The 23,451-nt window shown below is 44.2% G+C and overlaps 7 non-coding genes across 7 annotated transcripts; all 7 read right to left on the reverse strand.

Moving 5' to 3' along the window:
• Positions 1 to 591: 591 nt before the first annotated feature.
• On the reverse strand, positions 592 to 665 carry trnat-agu. Its single transcript has one exon. It is a non-coding gene; the product is annotated as a tRNA-Thr (tRNA).
• Positions 666 to 1,157: 492 nt separating this feature from the next.
• trnas-cga lies at positions 1,158 to 1,239 on the reverse strand. Its single transcript has one exon. It is a non-coding gene; the product is annotated as a tRNA-Ser (tRNA).
• Positions 1,240 to 3,138: 1,899 nt separating this feature from the next.
• trnas-aga lies at positions 3,139 to 3,220 on the reverse strand. The gene has a single exon. It is a non-coding gene; the product is annotated as a tRNA-Ser (tRNA).
• Positions 3,221 to 5,123: 1,903 nt separating this feature from the next.
• Positions 5,124 to 5,205, reverse strand: trnas-aga. The gene has a single exon. It is a non-coding gene; the product is annotated as a tRNA-Ser (tRNA).
• Positions 5,206 to 7,109: 1,904 nt separating this feature from the next.
• Positions 7,110 to 7,190, reverse strand: trnas-aga. Its single transcript has one exon. It is a non-coding gene; the product is annotated as a tRNA-Ser (tRNA).
• Positions 7,191 to 9,061: 1,871 nt separating this feature from the next.
• On the reverse strand, positions 9,062 to 9,142 carry trnas-aga. The gene has a single exon. It is a non-coding gene; the product is annotated as a tRNA-Ser (tRNA).
• A 3,455-nt stretch (positions 9,143 to 12,597) lies between these two features.
• trnaf-aaa lies at positions 12,598 to 12,678 on the reverse strand. Its single transcript has one exon. It is a non-coding gene; the product is annotated as a tRNA-Phe (tRNA).
• Positions 12,679 to 23,451: the final 10,773 nt, after the last annotated feature.

Genomic DNA, 23,451 nt, shown 5'->3' on the forward strand with positions numbered 1-23,451 from the left:
GATATACAATATCCAAAACTAATCACATTATCACAGTTTGAAGATGGCCATGGTGTGGAGATAGAACATAGAACAGTACAGCACAGAACAGGCCCTTCGGCCCTCAATGTTGTGCCGAGCCATGATCACCCTACTCAAACCCACGTATCCACCCTATACCCGTAACCCAACAACCCCCCCTTAACCTTACTTTTATTAGGACACTATGGGCAATTTAGCATGGCCAATCCACCTAACCCGCACATCTTTGCACTGTGAGAGGAAACCGGAGCACCCGGAGGAAACCCACTCACACAGGGGGAGGACGTGCAGACTCCACACAGACAGTGACCCAGCTGGGAATCGAACCTGGGACCCTGGAGCTGTGAAGCATTTATGCTAACCACCATGCTACCCTGCTGCCCTAAACTTAAGATGGTCCTGTGGGGGAGGGGCGGCATTGGAACCAGTTAGATTCACAACGGGAGTAAATTCGATCGTGTCCGATTTGGGGTCTCCAGAGATTTCCCCCGAATTTCCTATTTTCAACATGAAAACGCAACATTTGTTTTGACATTTTGTTTTGACTTGAAGCATTAACTAAATGGATAAAGGCACCGCTGAGATTCGAACGCAGGATCTCCTGTTTACTAGACAGGCGCTTTAACCAACTAAGCCACAGCGCCAACTTTACTAGACAGGCGCCAGATGCCGGTGTTGGACAGGATTGAGCACAGTCAGAAGTCTTGCAACACCAGGAAAAGTCCAACAGGTTTGTTTCGAATCACTAGCTGTCCTGCATTCACCATAGCCAATCCCTGGGCAAAAAGGAAAATTTGAATTGTTGCTCACAAGATTCAGTGTTTTACTTCTCCCCTCCCTGGTCAATAACGCATGCCCCATGGTCTCAATCCTAATCAGAAAGGTGTCTGTACATCTCCGTTCACTAAATAATAGCATGTGTTCCGCTGTGAAATTCTTATTCAGAAACCCCGGTATACTTCCCAAATCACTGAATAATAACATGTGCAACAGTGTTCCGACTTTTCAAATAGAGCGCACTCTGTTTGGAAAAACAAGTGGTCTTTTTGAAAAGTGTGGGATACCATTTCGCATCAGACACGATTCGTTCCAAAGGAACGTGGTGAAACTTCAAACTGAATGAGAAAAAGAAAATACGTTATCGGCAGGACTCGAAGCTCCGCGGAGAAACCCCAATGGATTTCGAATCCATCGCCTTAACCACTCGGCCACGACAACACAAGCAGAAGGGCAGCATCGGTGTCATTTGTCGCGGAAAGTAATTTTTAATCGGTCGTCGCAGACAGACGCGCAGAATACAATTCTGAACATTATTGTGTTCATAATAAATATTCTTTCATTCACAACCTGACGAATTCCAAACCCGAGATGACACAATAGCTCCGTTAAGGTTGCTATAGGAAAATTTTCCTGCCGTCCCTTTGTTGAATTAGGAAATCCCATTTTATTTGATTAAATTTCGCAATTTGCTGTGGGACTCCGTACATTTTCCTTCTGTATTAGTTGACAGGGCGATAATGCACCGACACAAATCACAATACAAACTGGAGTTTGTTCTGGATTCTGAAAATGCTGGAATAATGGTCAGTGTCCAGAAACATCTGGGTTAAAGCAAACCTGTTAAGCTTCAGGACACGAAAACAGAAACTTCAGGGAAAACTCAGCGGGTCTGGCAGCATCAGTGGAGAGAGAAACGGAATTAACGTTTCCACTCCGCATCAACTAAAGAGTATATTTTACATTTATTTTCGATTATCAGTCCGATATTTCCCTCCGTTCAGAACTGAAATGCCCAAATATCCCCAAACTATTCTGAACATTCTTCCAAATCCACCATCCATTTCAAATTCAGATGCAAAAATACCTCTTCCCACCTCCCACGCTGCTGCCTGCAGATGTAGCTGACCCGCCACCAATTAAATGGCTTTCTCACCAGACTCACAGTCAATCTCGCTTGCGCGCCTCCATTGCTGAACCGCCCTCCCTTTCGATAGAAGATCAAACTTCACCGGCAACTCCTTCATCCTCATAAATGTCACGGTTCCGGGTGCACCACATCGCCCGCCACAATCTCCCTGATCAACCGTTGCCCTTCCTCCCGCACATCTTAATCACCTCTGTCTTGAATGAAATGACATCCGCCCTCACTACCGCCTTCAATGCCTCCCACACCACGGACGGCGAGACGTTCCCATTTTGATTAATTTCCACATTCACCTCAATCACTTTCCACATCTTAATGCAAAAAATCGGGTGTGCCATGAAACACACAATTGTCAGTCATTATTAACAATAATGACGAAAGCTGAATGCAATGGGAGGTAGATGGAGTTTGAAAGTATGGTTATTTGAATTGCACACGTGGACGTCTTTAGAGTCGCAAAGCAACATTCGCGACTTGGGAGTCCTCATTTGATCGCCATAAGGTTTTCATTGGCAATGCTCCGTAATCGAACACAGATCCAGCGCTTGGGAAACAGCCAACATTCCTGACTGACGGGTGAGTGAGGTACATGTCTCTCGATGCTGGTCCTGACTTGTTCCCTCTTAGTTTCGAGTATTTATTCAACCACCTACAATAAATTAGCGATATACAATATCCAAAAAGCATTCACATTGTCTTTGTTTGAAGATGGCCATGATGTGGAGATGCCGGTGTTGGACAGCGGTGAGCACAGTAAGAAGTCTTGCAACATCAGTTAAAGTCCAACGGGATTGTTTCTTATCACTAGCCTTCCTGCATCCACCATAGCCAATCCCTGGACAAAATTGAAAGTTGGAATTGTTGCTCACAAGATTCAGGCTTTTATGTGTCCCCCCTGATCAATAACTCATGCCCCGTGATCTCACTCTTAATCAGAAATGTATCTGTACATCTCCGTTCACTAAATAATAGCATATGTTCCATTGTGAAATTATTATTCAGAAAACCCAGTGTACATCCCCAATCACTGAATAATAACATGTGCAACAGTGTCCCGACGTTTCAAATAGGGCGCACTCTGTTGGGAAAAACAACTGGTCTTTTTGAAAAGTGTGAAATGCCATTTCGCATCAGACACGATTCGATGCAAAGGAACGTGTTGAAACTTGAAATTGAATGAGAAAAATAATATTCGTAGACGGCAGGATTCGTACCTGCGCGGAGATACCCCAATGGATTTCTAGTCCATCGCCTTACCAACACGGCCACGACTACACAAACGCAGGGGCCGCAAAGGAATCAATTGACCGGAAGGTAATTTTAAACCAGTTAGTCGCAGACAGACACACAGAATCCAATTCTGAACATTATTGTGTTCATAATATATATTCTTTCAGTCACAACCTGACGAAATCCAAACCCGCGATGCCACAATAGCTCCGTTAAGGTTGCTATAGGAAAGCTTCGATAGCATCCCTTTGTTGAATTAGGAAATGTCATTTGATTTGATTAAAATTCGCAATTTGCGGTTGGATTCCGTACATTTTCTTGCTGTATTTGTTGACAGGGCGATAATGCACCGACACAAATCACAATACAAACTGGAGTTAGTCCTGGATTCTGAAAGTGCTGGATTAATGGTCAGGATCCAGAAACATCTGGGTTAAAGCAAACCCATTAATCTTCAGGAAACAAAAACAGAAACTTCAGGGGTTACTCTGCGGGTCTGGCAGCATCAATGGAGAGAGAAACGGAATTAACGATTCCATTCCGCATCAACCAAAGAGTATATTTTACATTTATTTTCGATTATCAGTCCGATACTCCCCTCCCTTCAGAACCGAAATGCCCAAATATCCCCAAACTATTCTGAACATTGTTCCACATCCACTAACCACTTCATATTCAGATACAGAAATACCTCTTCTTACCTTCTAAGCTGCTGCCTGCCGATGGAGCTGACCCGCGAGAAATCCAATGGATTTCTCACCATAATCAGAGCCAAACCCCCTTGCTCGACTCCATTGCTGAACCACCCTCCCTTTCGATAGAAGATCAAACTTCACGGGCAACTCCTCACTCAATGCCTCGGTTCCAGGTGCACCACATCTCTTCCATCGCCCGCCATAATCTCCCCGATCAACCGACGCTCTTCCTCCCCTGCCTCTCTAATCACCTCTGTCTTGAATGAAATGTCCTCACCCCTCACTACCGCCTTCAATGCCTCCCACACTACGGACGGCGAGACGTTCCCATTTTGATTAATCCCACATATTCCTCAATCACTTTCCCCATCTTAATGGAAAAAATCGGGTGTGCTATCAAACCCACAATGGCCATTCATTATTAACAATAAAGAAGAAATCTGAGTTCAATGGAAGTTAGATGGAGTTTGAAAGTATGGTTATTTGAATTGCACCCGTGGAGGTCGTTATAGTCACAAAGCAACGTTCGCGACTTCGGAGTCCTCAATTGATCGCCATAAGGTTACATTGGCAATGCTCGGTATTCGAACAAGGACCCATCGCTTGGGAAACAGCCAAAATTCCTGACTGACGAGTGAGTGAGGAACATTTCCCTAGATGCTGGTCTTGACAAGTGCCGTCTTATGTTCTAGTATTTATTCAACCATCTACAATAAATTAGCGATATACAATATCCGAAAAGCATTCACATTGTCTTTGTTTGAAGATGGCCATGATGTGGAGATGCCGGTGTTGGACAGCGGTGAGCACAGTAAGAAGTCTTGCAACATCAGTTAAAGTCCAACAGGTTTGTTTGGAATCTCTAGCTTTCCGGCATTCACCATAGACAATCCCTGGACAAAAAGGAAAGTTGGAATAGTTGCTCATAAGATTCACGCTTTTACGTATCCCCTCCCAGATCAATAACAAATAACCCGTGATCTCACTCTTAATCAGAAAGGTGTCTGTACATCTCCGTTCACTAAATAATAGCATATGTTCCATTGTGAAATTCTTATTCAGAAAGCCCAGTGTACATCCCCAATCACTGAATAATAACATTTGCATCAGTGTCCCGACGTTTCAAATAGAGCGCACTCTGTTGGGAAAAACAACTGGTCTTTTTGAAAAGTGTGGGATACTATTTCGCATCAGACACGATTCGATCCAAAGGAACGTGGTGAAACTTGAAACTGAATGAGAAAAACTACATTCGTAATCGGCAGGATTCGAACCTGCGCGGGGAAACCCCAATGGATTTCTAATCCATCACCTTAACCACTCGGCCACGACTACACAAAAGCCGAGGCCGCTGCGGAATTCATTGACCGTTGTGTAATTTTTAATCAGTTAGTTGCAGACAGACACACAGAATCCAATTTTGAACATTACTGTGTTCATAATAAATATTCTTTCATTCACAACCTGCCGAAATCCAAACCCGCGATGCCACAATAGCTCCGTTAAGGTTGCTATAGGAAAGCTTCGATAGCATCCCTTTGTTGAAATAGGAAATGTCATTTGATTTGATTAAAATTCGCAATTTCCTGTTGGACTCGGTACATTATTCTTCTGTATTTGTTGACAGGGCGATAATGCACCGACACAAATCACAATACAAACAGGAGTTTGTGCTGGATTCTGAAAGAGCTGGAATAATGGTCAGGATCCAGAAACATCTTGGTTAAAACAAACCCATTAAGCTTCAGGACACAAAAACAGAAACTAAGGGGAAACTCAGCGGGTCTGGCAGCATCAATAGAGATAGAAACGGGATTAACGTTTCCATTCCGCATCAACTAAAGAGTATATTTTACATTTCTTTTCGATTATCAGTTCCATACACCCCTCCCTTCAGAACCGAAATACCCAAAAATCCCCAAAATATTCTCAACATTCTTCCAAATCGACGAACCACTTCACATTCAGATGCAGAAATACCTCTTTCCACCTCCCACGCTCCTGCCTGCCGATGGAGCTGATCCGCGAGCAATCCAATGCCTTTCTCACCATAATCATAGCCAACCCCCCTTGCTCGACACCATTGCTGAACCGCCCCCCATTTCGATAGATGATCAAACTTCACGGGCAACTCCTCACTCAATGCCTCGGTTCCAGATGCACCACATCTCTTCCATCGCCCGCCATAATCTCCCCCATCAACCGACGCCCTTCCTCCCCTGCCACTCTAATCACCTCTGCCTTGAATGAAATGTCCTCCCCCCTCATTACCGCCTTCAATGCCTCCCAAATCACGGACGGCGAGACGTTCCCATTTTGATTAATTTCCACATACTCCTCAATCACTTTCCCCATCTTAACGCAAAAAATCGGGTGTGCCATCAAACCCACAATGGTCAGTCATTATTAACAATAAAGAAGAAATCTGAGTTCAATGGGAGATTGATGGAGTTTGAAAGTATGGTTATTTGAATTGCACCCGTGGAAGTCTTTATAGTCACAAAGCAACGTTCGCGACTTGGGAGTCCTCAATTGACCGCCATAAGGTTACATTGGCAATGCTCCGTAATCGAACAAGTACCCAGCGCTTGGGAAACAGCCAACATTCCTGATTGACGAGTGAGTGAGGAACATTTCTCTAGATGCTGGTCTTGACTTGTTCCTTCTTAGTTTCTAATATTTATTCAACGATCTACAATAAAGTAGCGATATACAATATCCAAAAAGCATTCACATTGTCTTAGTTTGAAGATGGCCGTGATGTGGAGAGGCCGGTGTTGGACAGCAGTGAGCACAGTCAGAAGTCTTGCAAAACCAGGTAAAGTCCAACAGGTTTGTTTCGAATCACGAGCTTTCCTGCATTCACCATAGCCAATCCCTGGACAGAAAGTAAAATTCGAATTGTTGCTCACAAGATTCAGGCTTTTACGTCTCCCCTCACTGATCAATAACGCATGCCCCATGATCTCAATCTTAATCAGAAAGGTGTCTGTGCATCTCCGTTCACTAAATAATAGCATGTGTTCCGTTGTTAAATTCTTATTCAGAAAGACCTGTGTACTTCCCCAATCACTGAATAATAACACATGTGCAACAGTGTTCCGACTTTTCAAATAGGGCGCACTCTGTTGGGAAAAATAACTCGTCTTTTTGAAAAGTGTAGGATACCATTTCGCATCAGACACGATTCATTCCAAAGGAACGTGGTGAAACTTGAAACTGAATGAGAAAAGTATATTCGTAGTCGGCAGGATTCGAACATGCGCGGGAGATCCCAATGGATTTCTAGTCCATCGCCTTAACCACTCGGCCACGACTACACAAACGCAGAGACCGCTACGGAATTAATGGACCGTTGGGTAATTTTTAATCAGTTAGTCGCAGGCAGACACACATAATCCAATTCTGAACATTATTGTGTTCGTAATAAATTTTCTTTCATTCACAACCTGACGAAATCCAAACCCGCGATGCCACAATAGCTCCGTTAAGGTTGCTATAGGAAATCTTCGATAGCATCCCTTTGTTGAATTAGGAAATGCCATTTCATTTGATTAAAATTCGCAACTTGCTGTTGGACTCGGTACATTATTCTTCTGTATTTGTTGACAGGACAATAATGTACCGACACAAATCACAATACAAACTGGAGTTAGTGCTGGATTCTGAAAGTGCTGGAATAATGGTCAGGATCCAGAAACATCTGGGTTAAAACAAACCCATTATGCTTCAGGACACAAAAACAGAAACTCAGTGAAAACTCAGCGGGTCTGGCAGCATCAATAGAGATAGAAACGGAATTAACGTTTCCATTCGCATCGACTAAAGAGTATATTTTACATTTATTTTAGATTCTCAGTCCGATACTCCCCTCCCTTAAGAACCGAAATGCCCAAATATCCCCAAAATATTCTCAACATTCTTCCAAATTGACGAACCACTTCACATTCAGATGCAGAAATACCTATTTCCATCTTCCACGCTGCTGCCTGCCGATGGAGCTGACCAGCTCCAGAAATCCAATGGCTCGCCTCCATTGCTGAACCACCATCCCTTTCGATAGAAGATCAAACTTCACGGGCAACTCCTCACTCAATGCCTCGGTTCCAGATGCACCACATCTCTTCCATCGCCCGCCATAATCTCCCCGATCAACGGACGCGCTTCCTCCTCTGCCTCTCTAATCACCTCTGTCTTGAATGAAATGTCCTCCCCCCTCATTACAGCCTTCAATTCCTCCCAAACCACGGACGGCGAGACGTTCCCATTTTGATTAATTTCCACTCCTCAATCACTTTCCCCATCTTAATGCAAAAAATCGGGTGTGCCATCAAACCCACTATGGTCAGTCATGATTGACAATAAATAAGAAATCTCAGTTCAATGGGAGATTGATGGAGTTTGAAAGTATGGTTATTTCAATTGCACACGTTGACGTCTTTATAGTCACAAAGCAACGTTCGCGACTTTGGAGTCCTCAATTGACCGCCATAAGGTTACATTGGCAATGCTCCGTAATTGAACAAGGACCCAGCGCGTGGGAAACAGCCAACATTCCTGGTTGACGAGTGAGTGAGGAACATTTCTCTAGATGCTGGTCTTGACTTGTTCCTTCTTAGTTTCTAATATTTATTCAACGATCTACAATAAATTAGCGATATACAATATCCAAAAAGCATTCACAATGTCTTAGTTTGAAGATGGCCGTGATGTGGAGAGGCCGGTGTTGGACAGCGGTGAGCACAGTCAGAAGTCTTGCAACACCAGGTAAATTCCAACAGGTTTGTTTCGAATCACGAGCTTTCCTGCATTCACTATAGCCAATCCCTGGACAAAAAGTAAAATTGGAATTGTTGCTCACAAGATTCAGACTTTTACGTATCCCCTCACTGATCAATAACGCATGCCACATGATCTCAATCTTAATCAGAAAGGTGTCTGCACAACTCCGTTCACTAAACAATCGCATGTGTTCCGTTGTTAAATTCTTATTCAGAAAGCCCTGTGTACTTCCCCAATCACTGAATAATAACACATGTGCAACACTGTGCAACAGTGTTCCCACTTTTCAAAAAGAGCGCACTCTGTTGGGAAAAAGAACTCGTCTTTTTGAAAAGTGTGGGATACCATTTCGCATCAGACACGATTCGTTCCAAAGGAACGTGGTGAAACTTGAAACAGAATTTATATTCGTAGTCGGCAGGACTCGAACGTGCGCGTGAGATCCCAATTGATTTCTAATCCATCGCCTTAACCACTCGGCCACGACTACACGCAGTGGTGTGCTGCTTCGGTGTCATTTGACGGGAAGGTAATTTTTAATCGGCAGTCGCAGACAGACACACAGAATCCATTTCTGAACATTATTGTGTTCATAATAAATATTCTTTCATTCAGATCTGACGACATCCAAACCGGCGATGCCACAATATCTCCGTTGAGGTTGCTGCAGGAATGCTTTGACAGCATCTCTTTGTTGAATTAGGAAATGTCATTTGATTTGATAAAAATTCGCAATTTGCTGTTGGACTCCGTACATTTTCCTTCTGTGTTTCTTGACAGGACGATAATGCACCGACACAAATCACAATACAAACTGGAGTTAGTGCTGAAAATGCTGCAATTATGCTCAGGGTCCAGAAACATCTGGGTTAAAGCAAACCCATTAAGCTTCAGGAAACAAAAACAGAACCTTCAGGGAAAACTCAGTGTGTCTGACAGCATCAGTGGACAGAGAAACGGAATTAACGTTGCCATTCCGCATCAACTAAAGAGAGTATTTGACATTTATTTTCGATTATCAGTCCGATACTCCCCTCCCTTCAGAACCGAAATGCCCAAATATCCCAAAAATATTCTGAACATTCTTCCAAATGCACGTACCACTTCACATTCAGATGCAGAAATACCTCTTCCCACCTTCCACTCTGCTGCCTGCAATGTAGCTGACCCACCAGCAATCCAATGGCTTTCTCACCATACTCACAGCCAACCCCCCTTGCGCGCCTCCATTGCTGAACCAGCCTCCCTTTGGATAGAAGATCAAACTTCACCTTCAGCTCCTTCCTCCTCATTCAATGTCCAGGTTCCGGGTGTACCACATACATGTGCACCACATGTCTTCCATCGCCCGCCAAACTCTCCCCGACCAACCGCTGTCCTTCCTCCCGCGCCTCTCTAATCACCTCTTTCTTGAATGAAATGACCTCCCACCTCACTACCGCCTTCAATGCCTCCCAAACCACGGACGGCGGGAAGCTCCCATTTTGGTTAATTTCCACATAATCCTCAATGAATTTCCCCATATTAACGCAAAAAATCGGGTGTGTCATCAAACCTACAATGGTCAGCCATGTTAACAATAAAGAGGAAACCTGATTTCAATGGGAGATTGATGGAGTTTGAAAGTATGGTTATTTGAATTGCACACGTGGACGTCTTTATAGTCACAAAGCAACGTTCGCGACTTGGGAGTCCTTAATTGGCCGCCATAAGGTTACATTGGCAATGCTCCGTAATCGAACAAGGACCCAGCGCTTGGGAAACAGCCAACATTCCTGATTGACGAGTGAGTGAGGAACATTTCTCTAGATGCTGGTCTTGACTTGTTCCTTCTTAGTTTCTAATATTTATTCAACCATCTACAATAAATTAGCGATATACAATATCCAAAAAGCATTCACATTGTCTTTGCTTGAAGATGGCCATGATGTGGAGAGGCCGGTGTTGGACAGCGGTGAGCACAGTCAGAAGCCTTGCAACGCCAGGTGAAGTCCAACAGGTTTGTTTCGAATCAAGAGCTTTCCTGCATTCACCATAGCCAATCCTGATGGGATTTATCCTAGGATTCCCTGGGAAGCCAGGGAAGAGATTGCTGAGCCTTTGGCTTTGCTTTTTAGGTCATCATTGGCTACAGGAATAGTGCCAGAGGACTGGAGGATAGCAAATGTGGTCCCTTTGTTCAAGAAGGGGAGTAGAGATAACCCCGGTAACTATAGGCCGGTGAGCCTAACGCCTGTGGTGGGTAAAGTCTTGGAGAGGATTATAAAAGATACGATTTATAATCATCTAGATGGGAATTATATGATTAGCGATAGTCAGCATGGTTTTGTGAAGGGTAGGTCATGCCTCACAAACCTTATCGAGTTCTTTGAGAAGGTGACTGAACAGATCGACGAGGGTAGAGCAGTTGATGTGGTGTATATGGATTTCAGTAAAGCGTTTGATAAGGTTCCCAAAGGTCGGCTACTGCAGAAAATACGGAGGCTGGGAATTGAGGGTGATTTTGAGATGTGGATCAGAAATTGGCTAGTTGAAAGAAGACAGAGAGTGGTAGTTGATGCGAAATGTCCAGAATGGAGTTCAGTTACGAGTTGCGTACCACAAGGATCTGTTCTGGGGCCGTTGCTGTTTGTCATTTTTATAAATGACCTAGAGGAGGGCGCAGAAGGATGGGTGAGTAAATTTGCAGACGACATTAAAGTCGGTGGAGTTGTAGACAGTGCGGAAGGATGTTACAGGTTACAGAGGGACATAGATAAGCTGCAGAGCTGGGCTGAGAGGTGGCAAATGGAGTTTAATGTGGAGAAGTGTGAGGTGATTCACTTTGGAAAGAATAACAGGAATGCGGAATATTTGGCTAATGGTAAAATTCTTGGTAGTGTGGATGAGCAGAGGGATCTCGGTGTCCAGGTACATAGATCCCTGAAAGTTGCCACCCAGGTTGATAGGGTTGTGAAGACGGCCTATGGTGTGTTGGGCTTTATTGGTAGAGGGATTGAGTTCCGGAGCCATGAGATCATGTTGCAGTTGTACAAAACTCTAGTACGGCCGCATTTGGAGTATTGCGTACAGTTCTGGTCGACTCATTATAGGAAGGACGTGAAGCTTTGGAACGGGTGCAGAGGAGATTTACCAGGATGTTGCTTGGTATGGAGGGAAAATCTTTTGAGGAAAGGGTGATGGACTTGAGGTTGTTTTCGTCAGAGAGAAGAAGGTTAAGAGGTGACTTAATAGAGGCATACAAAATGATCAGAGGGTTAGATAGGGTGGACAGCGAGAGCCTTCTCCTGCAGATGGAGGTGGCTAGCACGAGGGGACATAGCTTTAAATTGAGGGGTAATAGATATAGGACAGAAGTCAGAGGTGGGTTTTTTAGGCAAAGAGTGGTGAGGCCGTGGAATGCCCTACCTGCAACCGTAGTGAACTCGCCAACATTGAGGGCATTTAAAAGTTTATTGGATAAGCATATGGATGATAAGGGCATAGTGTAGGTTAGATGGCCTTTAGTTTTTGACTTCCCATGTCGGTGCAACATCGAGGGCCGAAGGGCCTGTACTGCGCTGTATCGTTCTATATAATATGTTCTAATCCCTGGACAAAAGGTAAAATTGGAATTGTTGCTCACAAGATTCAGGCTTTTATGTCTCCCCTCACTGATCAATAACGCTTGCCCCATGATCTCAATCTTAATCAGAAAGGTGTCTGTGCATCTCCGTTCACTAAATAATAGCATGTGTTCCGTTGTTAAATTCTTATTCAGAAAGCCCTGTGTACTTCCCAATAACTGAGTAATAACACATATGCAACAGTGTTCCGACTTTTCAAATAGCGCGCACTCTGTTGGGAAAAAGAACTCGTCTTTTTGAAAAGTGTGGGATACCTTTTCGCATCAGACACGATTCGTTCCAAAGGAACGTGGTGAAACTTAATGAGAGAAAGTATATTCGTAGTCGGCAGGATACGAACCTGCGTGGGGGGTCCCAATGGATTTTTAGTCCATCGCCTTAACCACTCGGCCACGACTACACGCAATGGAGTGCTACTTAGGTGTCATTTGACGGGAAGGTAATTTTTAATCGGCAGTCGCAGACAGACACACAGAATACATTTCTGAACATTATTGTGTTCATAATAAATATTCTTTCATTCAGCACTTCGGAATCCAAACCCGCGATGCCTCAATATCTCCGTTAAGGTTGCTATAGGAATGCTTTGACAGCATCTCTTTGTTGAATTAGGAAATGTCATTTGATTTGATTAATATTCGCAATTTGCTATTGGACTCGGTACATTATTCTTCTGTATTTGTTGACAGAGCGATAATGCAACGACACAAATCACAATACAAACTGGAGTTAGTGCTGGATTCTGAAAGTGCTGGATTAATGGTCAGGATCCAGAAACATCTGCGTTAAAACAAACCCATTGAGCTTCAGGAAACAAAAACAGAAACTTCACGGGAAACTCAGCGGGTCTGGCAGCATCAATTGAGATAGAAACGGGATTAACGTTTCCATTCCGCATCAACTAAAGAGTATATTTTACATTTATTTTCGATTATCAGTCCGATACTCCCCTCCCTTCAGAACCGAAATGCCCAAATACCCCCAAAATATTCTCAACATTCTTCCAAATCGACGAACCACTTCACATTCAGATGCAGAAATACCTCTTTCCACCTCCCACGCTGCTGCCTGCCGATGGAGCTGATCCGCGAGCAATCCAATGCCTTTCTCACCATAATCAGAGCCAAGCCCCTTGCTCGACTCCATTGCTGAACCACCCTCCCTTTCGATAGAAGATCAAACTTCACGGGCAACTCCTCACTCAATGCCTCGTTTCCAGATGCACCGCATCTCTTCCATCGCCCGCCATAATCTCCCCGATCAACCGACGCACTTCCTGCCCTGCCTCTCTAATCACCTCTGTCTTGAATGAAATGTCCTCCCCCCTCATTACCGCCTTCAATGCCTCCCAAACCACGGACGGCGAGACGTTCCCATTTTGATTAATTTCCACATACTCCTCAATCACTTTCCCCATCTTAACGCAAAAAATCGGGTGTGCCATCAAACCCACAATGGTCAGTCATTATTAACAATAAAGATGAAATCTGAGTTCAATGGGAGATTGATGGAGTTTGAAAGTATGGTTATTTGAAAAGCTCCCGTGGACGTCTTCAGAGTCACAAAGCAACGTTCGCGCCTTGCGATTCCTCATTTGATCGCCATAAGGTTGCATTGGCAATGCTCCGTTATCGAACCCAAACCCGTGCTTGGGAAACAGCCAACATTCCTGACTGACGAGTGAGTGAGGAACATTTCTCGAGATGCTGGTCTTGACATGTGCCATCTTATGTTCTAGTATTTATTCAACCATCTACAATAAATTAGCGATATACAATATCCGAAAAGCATTCACATTGTCTTTGTTTGAATATGGCCATGATGTGGAGATGCCGGTGTTGGACAACGGAGAGCACAGTAAGAAGTCTTGCAGCATCAGTTAAAGTCCAACAGGTTTGTTTCGAATCACTAGCTTTCCTGCATTCACCATAGCCAATCCCTGGATAAAAAGGAAAGTTGGAATTGTTGCTCACAAGATTGAGGCTTTTCCGTCTCCCCTCCCTGGTCAATAACGCAGGCCCCGTGATCTCACTCTTAATCAGAAAGGTGTCTGTACATCTCCGTTCACTAAATAATAACATATGTTCCATTGTGAAATTCGTATTCAGAGAGCCCAGTGTATTTCCCCAATCACTGAATAATAGCATGTGAAACATTTTCCCGACGTTTCCCGACGGGAAAAACAACTGGTCTTTTTGAAAAGTGTGGGTTACCATTTCGCATCAGACATGATTCGTTCCAAAGGAACGTGGTGAAACTTGAAACTGAATGAGAAAAAGAACATTCGTAGTCGACAGGATTCGAACGGACGCAGGAAAACCCCAATGGATTTTTATCCATCGCCTTAACCACTCTGCCACGACTACACGAACGCAAAGGCCGCTTCAGTGTCATTTGATGTGGAAGGTAATTTTTAATCGGTAGTAGCAGACAGACGCACACAATACAATTCTGAACATTATTGTGTTCATTATAAATATTCTTTCATTGACAAAGTGACGCTACAGGAAAACTTTGATCACATGCCTTTGTTGAATTAGGAAAAGTGATTTGATTGGATTTGATTTGATTTCTATTCGCAATTTCCCACTCTCTACATTGTATTCCTCTATTTATTGCCAAGAGGATAATTCATCAGCAGAAATCACAATACAAACTGTAGTTAGCGCTGGATTCTGAAAATACCGGAATTATCCTCAGGGCCCCGAAACATCTGCGTTACAGCACACGGTTTTGCGAAGGGGAGGTCGTGTCTCACTAACCTGATAGCATTTTTCGAAGAGGTCACAAAGATGATTGATGCAGGTAGGGCAGTGGGTGTTGTCTATATGGACTTCAGTAAGGCCTTTGACAAGGTCCGTCATGGCAGACTGGTACAAAAGATGAAGTCAGACGCGATCAGGAGTGAGCTGGCAAGATGGATACAGAACTGGCGACGTCATGGAAGGCAGAGAGTAGCAATAGAAAGGTGATTTTCTGATTGGAGGGCTGTGACTGGTGGTGTTCCGCAGAGATCAGTGCTGGGACCTTTGCTGTTTGGAGTATATATAAATGATTTGGAGGAAAATGTAACTCGTCTGGTTAGTAAGTTTGCAGATGAGACAAAGGTTGACGGAATTGCGGATAGCGATGAGGGCTGTCAGAGGACACAACAGGATTTAGATCATCTGGGGACTTGGGCGGAGAAATGACAGATGGAGTCTAATCTGGACAAATGTGAGGTAATGCATTTTGGAAGGTCTAATGCAGGTAGGGAATATACAGTGAATGGTAGAACCCTCAAGAGTATTGACAGTCAGAGAGATCTAGGTGTACAGGTCCACATGTCACTGAAAGGGCAACACAGGTGGAGAATGTAGTCAAGACGGCATACGGCATGCTTGCCTTCATTGGCCGGGGCATTGAGTATAAGAATTGGCAAGTCATGTTGCAGCTGCATAGAACCTTAGTTAGGCCACACTTGGAATATAGGGTTCAATTCTGGTCGCCACACTACCAGAAGGATGTGGAGGCTGTTGCGCGTTTTACTGGAGTGTATTATCACGCCTCCGTTTAAAGGCCGTGTGCTTAACACTGCTATGGCTCTGTGTATGTAATTATGCTCAGGAGTCACCAGGTGCCATATTTAGACACCTCACAAGTATATCAAGGTCAGGTTCAAAGTAATAAATCTGTACACCGATTAGTAAGTCCAAACGATTGATATTTATTATGACAAATATAACAAATACACATGCATACGCTAAAGAGACTAACTTACTTCTAATACTAAACAACTAAAATACTTATCTAGACAGGAACAGGCAAGGTCAGGGAGCAAGGCCTCCGTCCCGTTCTTGGTCTGCAACTCTCAGGTACTTAAAGTTGTCAGGGTCTAGCAAAGTCTGGATCCCATAGCGATCGTCGTAGTGGCACTTACAGTTCGATGGCTGATGGCTCAACGGCTGGTGATGGAACTGGAGTCAGGATGTGATGTATCAGCAAAGCGAAGCCGGAGCGATGAACACAGCAGAGAGCCGGAGCCAAAAACAGACCGGAGCCAAAACAGACCGAACCATGTGCAGGGTCTACTTTTATAGGTCCCCCAAAGTCCGTGCCCCTTCGGGGCGGTCTTTTACCTGCCATGTATCGATTGGGCCTTTTCCCAATCGATATCTTCCAAACCCCCCAATCTGAGGGTCACTTCTCGATGGGTGGGGCAGTACCTATGGTTCTTTGTGTTGGATACTATGGTGCCGTTCTGACTGGGCGCCTACTCAAAAGTATCCTTTCATACTTAAATGTTTCTATTGTGTGGGGTCTGGATCTGGATCACCTCATTACTATGTAGATCTTGTTGCCATTTACACCTTTGGCTGACACTCTGCACCTGGCCACAAACTGGTTTCTGTACGTGCAGAATGCTAATTAGTCTTCTGCAAACTGCTTGTCCTTGCTAAGACTGTTTTCTCCCTGCAGCCTTAGCAGTTCTCCATTTTGTAGCCCAGTGTCCATCTTAGGTGGCTACATTCCCTCCTTGTGATCCTCACAAGAAATTGTGAAGGATCACCTATGCACGTTTCTTCGAGTGCCTTTGGGTGCCCTCTTTGGGTTCCCTGACCTTAGCAAGTTCCTGGGCGTCTACGCTGTCTTTAACTATGGGAAGAAAAATATTTATCTGACATTTCTACTTGGCGCTATGTCAAAGGGGACATGCATTACCAATAACCGGGAACCTCTACCTATCACAAGTACTATCCTTATCTTACTTTAAACATTTTATTACAGTCTAAAACCTTATCCATTCACACCACATTACATATCACTTTCTGACTCGGCAGTCGAGTTCAGAACAATATAATACATTGGTATCCTTTATTAACATAGTGCTTTATTCATCAAGGGGCAAGGGGGATTGATGAAACCGAAAAATAGGGGATCAAACTCCATAAACAGTTGAGGGGCAGGAACGGGAGGCTCTCCTTTTCCACTTCCTCAACCTGAGGGTCTGTACAATTACGCAGAGGATTGCAATCACCAACAGTGATTCAATCACGTACGACATTGAATACCATGCCATAAATTTTGTGCACCAGGTCTGAACTTCGCTGATCAGAGCTGAGCACGGGGAAGTTGGTGTGAGGGAAAAAGTGACGGCGGGGGTTGTGGGGGAAACGTGACTTGCTTCCACATATACAAATACAACATTTAACAGTAATAGGTAGGCTTCCATCATGGTCTTCTCTTCGTTCTCTTTGTTCTCTTCCTCCTGTATGGCCGATCCTTGCCGTGAACCCTCTTTCGACTCTTCAAAAGCTATGGGATCAAGCACAGTATCTGTCAATACACAGTTCAATATCCGTACTTGCTAGTGTATCTGTCCTCTCATTCCAATTGACGCATTAAATCACTGGCCAAGTCACACCCTGTGACTCCCCTCATTTTTTTTTCAAAAGCGAATTTAGGAACAGAATACACCTAACAACTTTCCTCCTGCGAGCTGTCTCGCAGGCTTTGCAAATTTACCATCCGAATGTTCCTGGATGTAAATAGCATGTGGGATGGCGGCCTAAGGGCTACCTAACGAAAAATGAAAACAAATTTTGAAACAAACGGTCGAATGGGTTGCGTATGGGCCGCTACGGGTACGATTTGAATGGAATCCCCAGGTAGGCGTGCTGTGCCGTACCCGAGCTTGGCTGACCAAAGTGGGTTCTCAGACAGGGCGGGTCCTCAGTGCCGTTTGTCCACTGCCTGAGTAACCTGGAATGAACGGGCAAGAATGTGTTTACCGTGGGTTTGCAGCCTCTATTCGCTGAATAGAGGGGCACCTAAAACAAGGGAGGAGCCAAGATGCTCCAACATCTAAAAACAGTGAACAAGTCGTGAACCGTGTCGGTTCACCAGAGGATACAACTGAAGTTCTCAAAGGTTTCAGCGGAGAAACTTAAAGTGCGTGCGAGGTGGTCACAAGCCTTACAGCTGAAAAGATCTCCAATCAAACCATTGGATTGGGAACTGAAGTTCTCAAAGGTTTCGGCGGACAAGCTAAAGTGCGTGCGAGGTGGTCACAATCTTTTCAGCTGAAAAGAAGGTAGCCAACCTCCAACTGAACCATTAACATTAAAGACAAACAAACATAAACTTACAAACATACGTGCAGGTTCGATCAGAAAGGATATTGCTTCCCTCAAGCGGTCCCTATTTTACATCATCTGGACACCTCACTTTTTCTCTGCCTCTGTGAACAGGGTCACAAAGGGGTTGCCGTATCGGGATTCAGACACCGTGTCATCCTGCTCTCCCGGATCCCACACCCTTGTGTGGATCAGGCATGTAATTTTTGAATTATGTGACCGGGAATTGTCTGTAGGAATTGTCCCTGTGCCAAAGTGTTGGGTCTAAACTTGAATGGGCATTGTCGGGGTAGTCGGGGTCGGGTGGTGGGTCTGGATATTTGATATAGGTGACTTCCATAGGGTCATCGGAGTCGGGCTTTAGAGAAGGTGCAGAAGAGATTTACAAGAATGTTGCCAGGTATGGAGGGCATTATCTATGAGGAGCGGTTGAATAAACTCAGTTTGTTTTCACTGGAATGACGGAGATTGAGGGGTGACCTGATAGAGGTCTACAAAATTATGAGGGGCATAGACAGAGTGGATAGTCAGAGGCTTTTTCCCAGGGTAGAGGGGTCAATTACTAGGGGGCATAGTTTTAAGGTGTGAGGGGCACATTGTCCCCATATCTGCTTGAGTTTCACATCCATAATCCAAATGATGTGCACGCTAGGTGGGTTGGCCATGCTACATTGCCCCTTAATTAGAAAAAAATAATTGGGTTCTCTAAATTTATTTTTTTTAAACAAAATTTAATTAATGCCTTGGTTGATGGCATAGGCAGTCAGAAATCTAGATTTGCTGAAGATATAAAGTTAGGTGGCATTGTAGACAGCCTCGATGATAGCAAAAAAATTGCAAGGAGATATTGACAGACTAGGCAAATTGGTACAAATTTGTGGCAGATGGAATTCACTGTTAGCGACTGTGAGGTTCTCCGTTTGGAACCTAAAAAGGATAGAGGAGAGCACTTTCTGAATGGAAAGATGTTAGGTACAATGAATGTCCAAAGAGACTTGGGGGCTCAGGTGCATACATCCTCAAAATGCCACGAACAAGTTTGAAAAATAATCAAAAAGGCTAGTGGCCTTTATATCTAGAGGATTGCAGTAGAAAGACACAAACGTTATGCTTCAGCTAAACAAAACCCAGGTCATACTCAGCTTGGAGTCACTGTGAGCAGTTCTAGGCAACACATCCGAGGAAGAGTATATTGGCCTTTGAAGGGAGTGTGATGTAGGTTTACTAAAATGATACCTGGAACACAGGGGCTAAGTTACCAGGAGAGATTACAAAATTACATAGATACATAGAAGATAGGAGCAGGAGGAGGCCTTTTAGCCCTTCAAGCCTGCTCCGCCATTCGTCACGATCATTGCTGATCATCCAGCTCAATAGCCTAATCTTGCTTTCTCCCCATAGCCTTTGATCCCATTATCCCCAAGTGCTATATCCAGCCACCTCTTGAATATATTCAAAGATTTAGCAACAACTACTTCCTGTGGCAATGAATTCCACAGGCTCACCACTCTTTGTGTGAAGATGTGTCTCCTTATCTCTGTTCCGAAATGGTTTACCCAGAATCGTCGGGCTGTGACCACTGGTTCTGGACACGCCTATCATTGTCCCTGTCTAGTCCTGTTAGAATTTTATAAGTCTCTATGAGACCCCCCCTCATTCTTCTGAACTCCAGCTAGAACAATCCCAACCTAGTCAGTCTCTCCTCATATGACAGTCCCACCATCCCTGGAATCGGTCTGGTAAACCTTCGCTGCACTCCCCCGAGAGCAAGAACATCCTTCCTCAGAGAAGGAGACCAAAACTGCACACAATATTCCGTGTGGCCTCACCATCGCACTGTACAATTGCAGCAACACATCCCTGCTTCTATATTCGAAACCTCTTGCAATGAAGGCCAACATACCATTAGGCTTCTGCATCTGCATGCTTACCTTCAGTGAATGGTGCACAACGACACCCAGGTCCCGCTGCACCCTCCCCTATCCCAATTTACAACCATTCAGGTAGTAATCTGCCTTCCTGTTTTTGCTTCCAAAATGAATAACCTCACACTTATCCAAATTATACTGCATCTGTAATTGGTTTGCCCACTCGCCCAACCTGTCCAGATCTTGCTGTACCATCGCTGCATCCTCGTCACAATTCACCCTCTCACCTAATTTGATATCATCTGCAAACTTTGAGATGTTACATTTTGCTCCCTCATCTAAATCATTAATATATATTGTGAATAGCTGGGGTCCCAGCACCGATCCTGGTGGTACCCCACTGGTTACTGCCTGCCAATTTGAAAAGGACCCATTAATCCCTACTCTTTGTTTCCTCTCCGCCAACCAGTTTTCTATCCACCTCAATACATTTCCCCCAATCCCATGCGCTTTAATTTTGCACAACAATCTCTTATACTTTGTCAAACGCCTTCTGAAAGTCCAAATATACCACATCAACTGGCTCCCCCTTGACTGTACTGGTTACCTCTTCAAAGAATTCCAACAGATTTGTCAAGCATGATTTTCCCTTCATAAATCCATGCTGACTCTGACTGATCCTGCCACTGTTTCGAAATGTTCCGCTATAAAGTCCTTGATAATGGATTCAAGCATTTTCCCCACTACCGTTAGGCTTACTGGTCTATCATTCCCTGCTTTCTCTCTATCTCCCTTTTTGAATATCGGAGTGACGTGTGATGACCTCCAATCTGCAGGGACAGTTCCAGAGTCTATAGAATCCCGGAAGATGATAACCAATGCATCCACTATTTCCAGAGCCACCTCCATAAGCACTCTGGGATGCAGATTTTCAGGTCCTGGGGATTTATCTGCCTTCAATCCCATCAATTTTCCCAGCACCATTTCTCTACTCATGTTGGTCTCCCTCAATTCTTCCCTCTCACTAAACCTTTCATTCTTCAACATTTCTGGGATCTGATTTGTGTCCTCATTTGTGAAGACAGAACCAAAGTATGTATGAATTGCTCAGCCATTACTTTGTCCCTTATTATGCATTCCCCTGTTTCTGTCTGCAATGGGCATACATTTCTCTTTACCAATTTTTTTCTCTTCACATATCTGGCAAAACTCTTAGTGTCAGTCTTTATGTTCCCTGCAAGCTTCCTTTCGTTCTGTACTTTCCCCTTGTTAATCAATCCCTTCGTCCTTCTTTGCTGAATTGTAAACTACTCCCAATCCTCAGGCCTATTATTTTTCTTGGCCAATCTGTATGCTTCTTCCTTGGATCAGATACTATTTCTAATTTCCTTTGTAAGCTATGGATTGGCCCTCTCACCGCCTTTGCTTTAGTGCCAGACATGAATGAACAGTTGCTGTAGTTCCTCCATGCGTTCCTTGAATGTTTGCCATTGTCTATTGTAACCACCTGGGGTGGCCACGTCCCGATTCCAAAATGGACATTCGCAAAGAGTACAGGGAAAATTGGACAGTACTAGGAAAACAAGCAGGTGCAAGGTTTGCCTGTGGATTGGAACTTGCAGATCCCAGACAGAACTGATACTACAAGCCATTAGCAAAGTAATGAGCTATCTCCGGGGACAAAAGAGAAACATTTAAACAATCGGTACCAGGGCAGACTCCCCGGCGCCAGTGGAGACTAAAACAAAGGCAGGCCAACGGTTACCTAGGGCCCGTCCAGCGATCAAGAAACAGCCCCTTTATTGGAGAGAATCGATACAAATGATTGGGACATGGTCCAATTAATTGGGACCAAGTTCAGGAACCGCCCAGAAAGGTGCGAAACCCTTTGGGGTATAAAACAGAGTCCCCATGGTCAGAGCGCTCTCTTAAGAACACTTGAACTCTTCTTCTTCACCTTGGCATTTGGCTCTCAGCGACGAGAGGCCCGCCAAGCACCAGCCAAGTAAGTCTAAAGGTCAACGCACGCTACGAGATAGGTGCTCCTAGCTACTATTCTATACCAGTTCGAAGCCAGCAGTACCAGAACCGAACAACGGCCATGGCTCCTCTGACTGAGTGGGCGCCCGAAGCTAAGTATAAGCTTTTAGTAGTAGTTGTAGTTTAGTGAGTAGAGTTTATGCATGAGTAATAATTGCCTGTGTATGTAAATAAATGTGCATTGATTTCAAACTTACTAACTGGTGTATCGAGTCATTGACTTTAATCTTCACATAGATTGGGCAAATCTGATTTGTGTCCTCATTTGTGTCCTGGAGTGCATACGGGGTGGTTTTCTCGACCAATATGTGGAGGAACCAACTAGAGAGCTGGCCATGTTAGACTGGATACTGTGTAATGAGATGGGAATTAGCATAGTAATGAGCTATCTCCGGGGACAAAAGAGAAACATTTAAACAATCGGTACCAGGGCAGACTCCCCGGCACCAGTGGAGACTAAAACATGTTAGGTTTTGAACATTGTGGTGGTATCAGAAAGATACCTGGCAAATTAAGGAAAGCATAACGAGCAACATTATCCACTGTCATCCCTTTAAGTAAATCTCCTCAATCTATCAAGGCTAATTTAGGCCTCATATCCTCATAGTTCCCTTTATTAAGATTCAGCACTCTCGTCTCTGAATCAATTACTTCACTCTCCATCTTGATAATTATCGCTCATCCCCATGGGGTCTCGTGCAGCCAGATTGGCAATAATTCCCTTCTCATTACACAATACCCAGTCTAACATGGCCTGCTCTCTAGTTGGTTCCTCCACATATTGGTCGAGAAAACCATCCCGTATACACTCCAGGAATTCCTTCTCTACGGCATTGTGGCTAATTTGATTTGCCCAATCTATGTGAAGATTAAAGTCACCCATGATCACCGTACAGTTCAGTAAAATTAGACATGTCTTCACTAGAATTTAGAAGGTAAAAGTGATCTGATCGAAGTATTTAAGATATTAACAGGGAAAGACTGGGGAGACAAAGATAAACTATTTCCACTAGTTAGGGGTTGTAAAACTAGGGGGACATAGCCAAAAGAATTAGAGCTAGACCATTCAGCAGAGATGTTAGGAAGGACTTCTCCCTCAAAGGCTGGTAAAGATTTGGAACTCTCAACAGCAGTTGAAGCTGAGAACAG

This window comes from Scyliorhinus canicula, chromosome 6 (genome assembly GCF_902713615.1).
Source record: "Scyliorhinus canicula chromosome 6, sScyCan1.1, whole genome shotgun sequence".
Taxonomy (NCBI): Eukaryota; Metazoa; Chordata; class Chondrichthyes; order Carcharhiniformes; family Scyliorhinidae; genus Scyliorhinus; species Scyliorhinus canicula.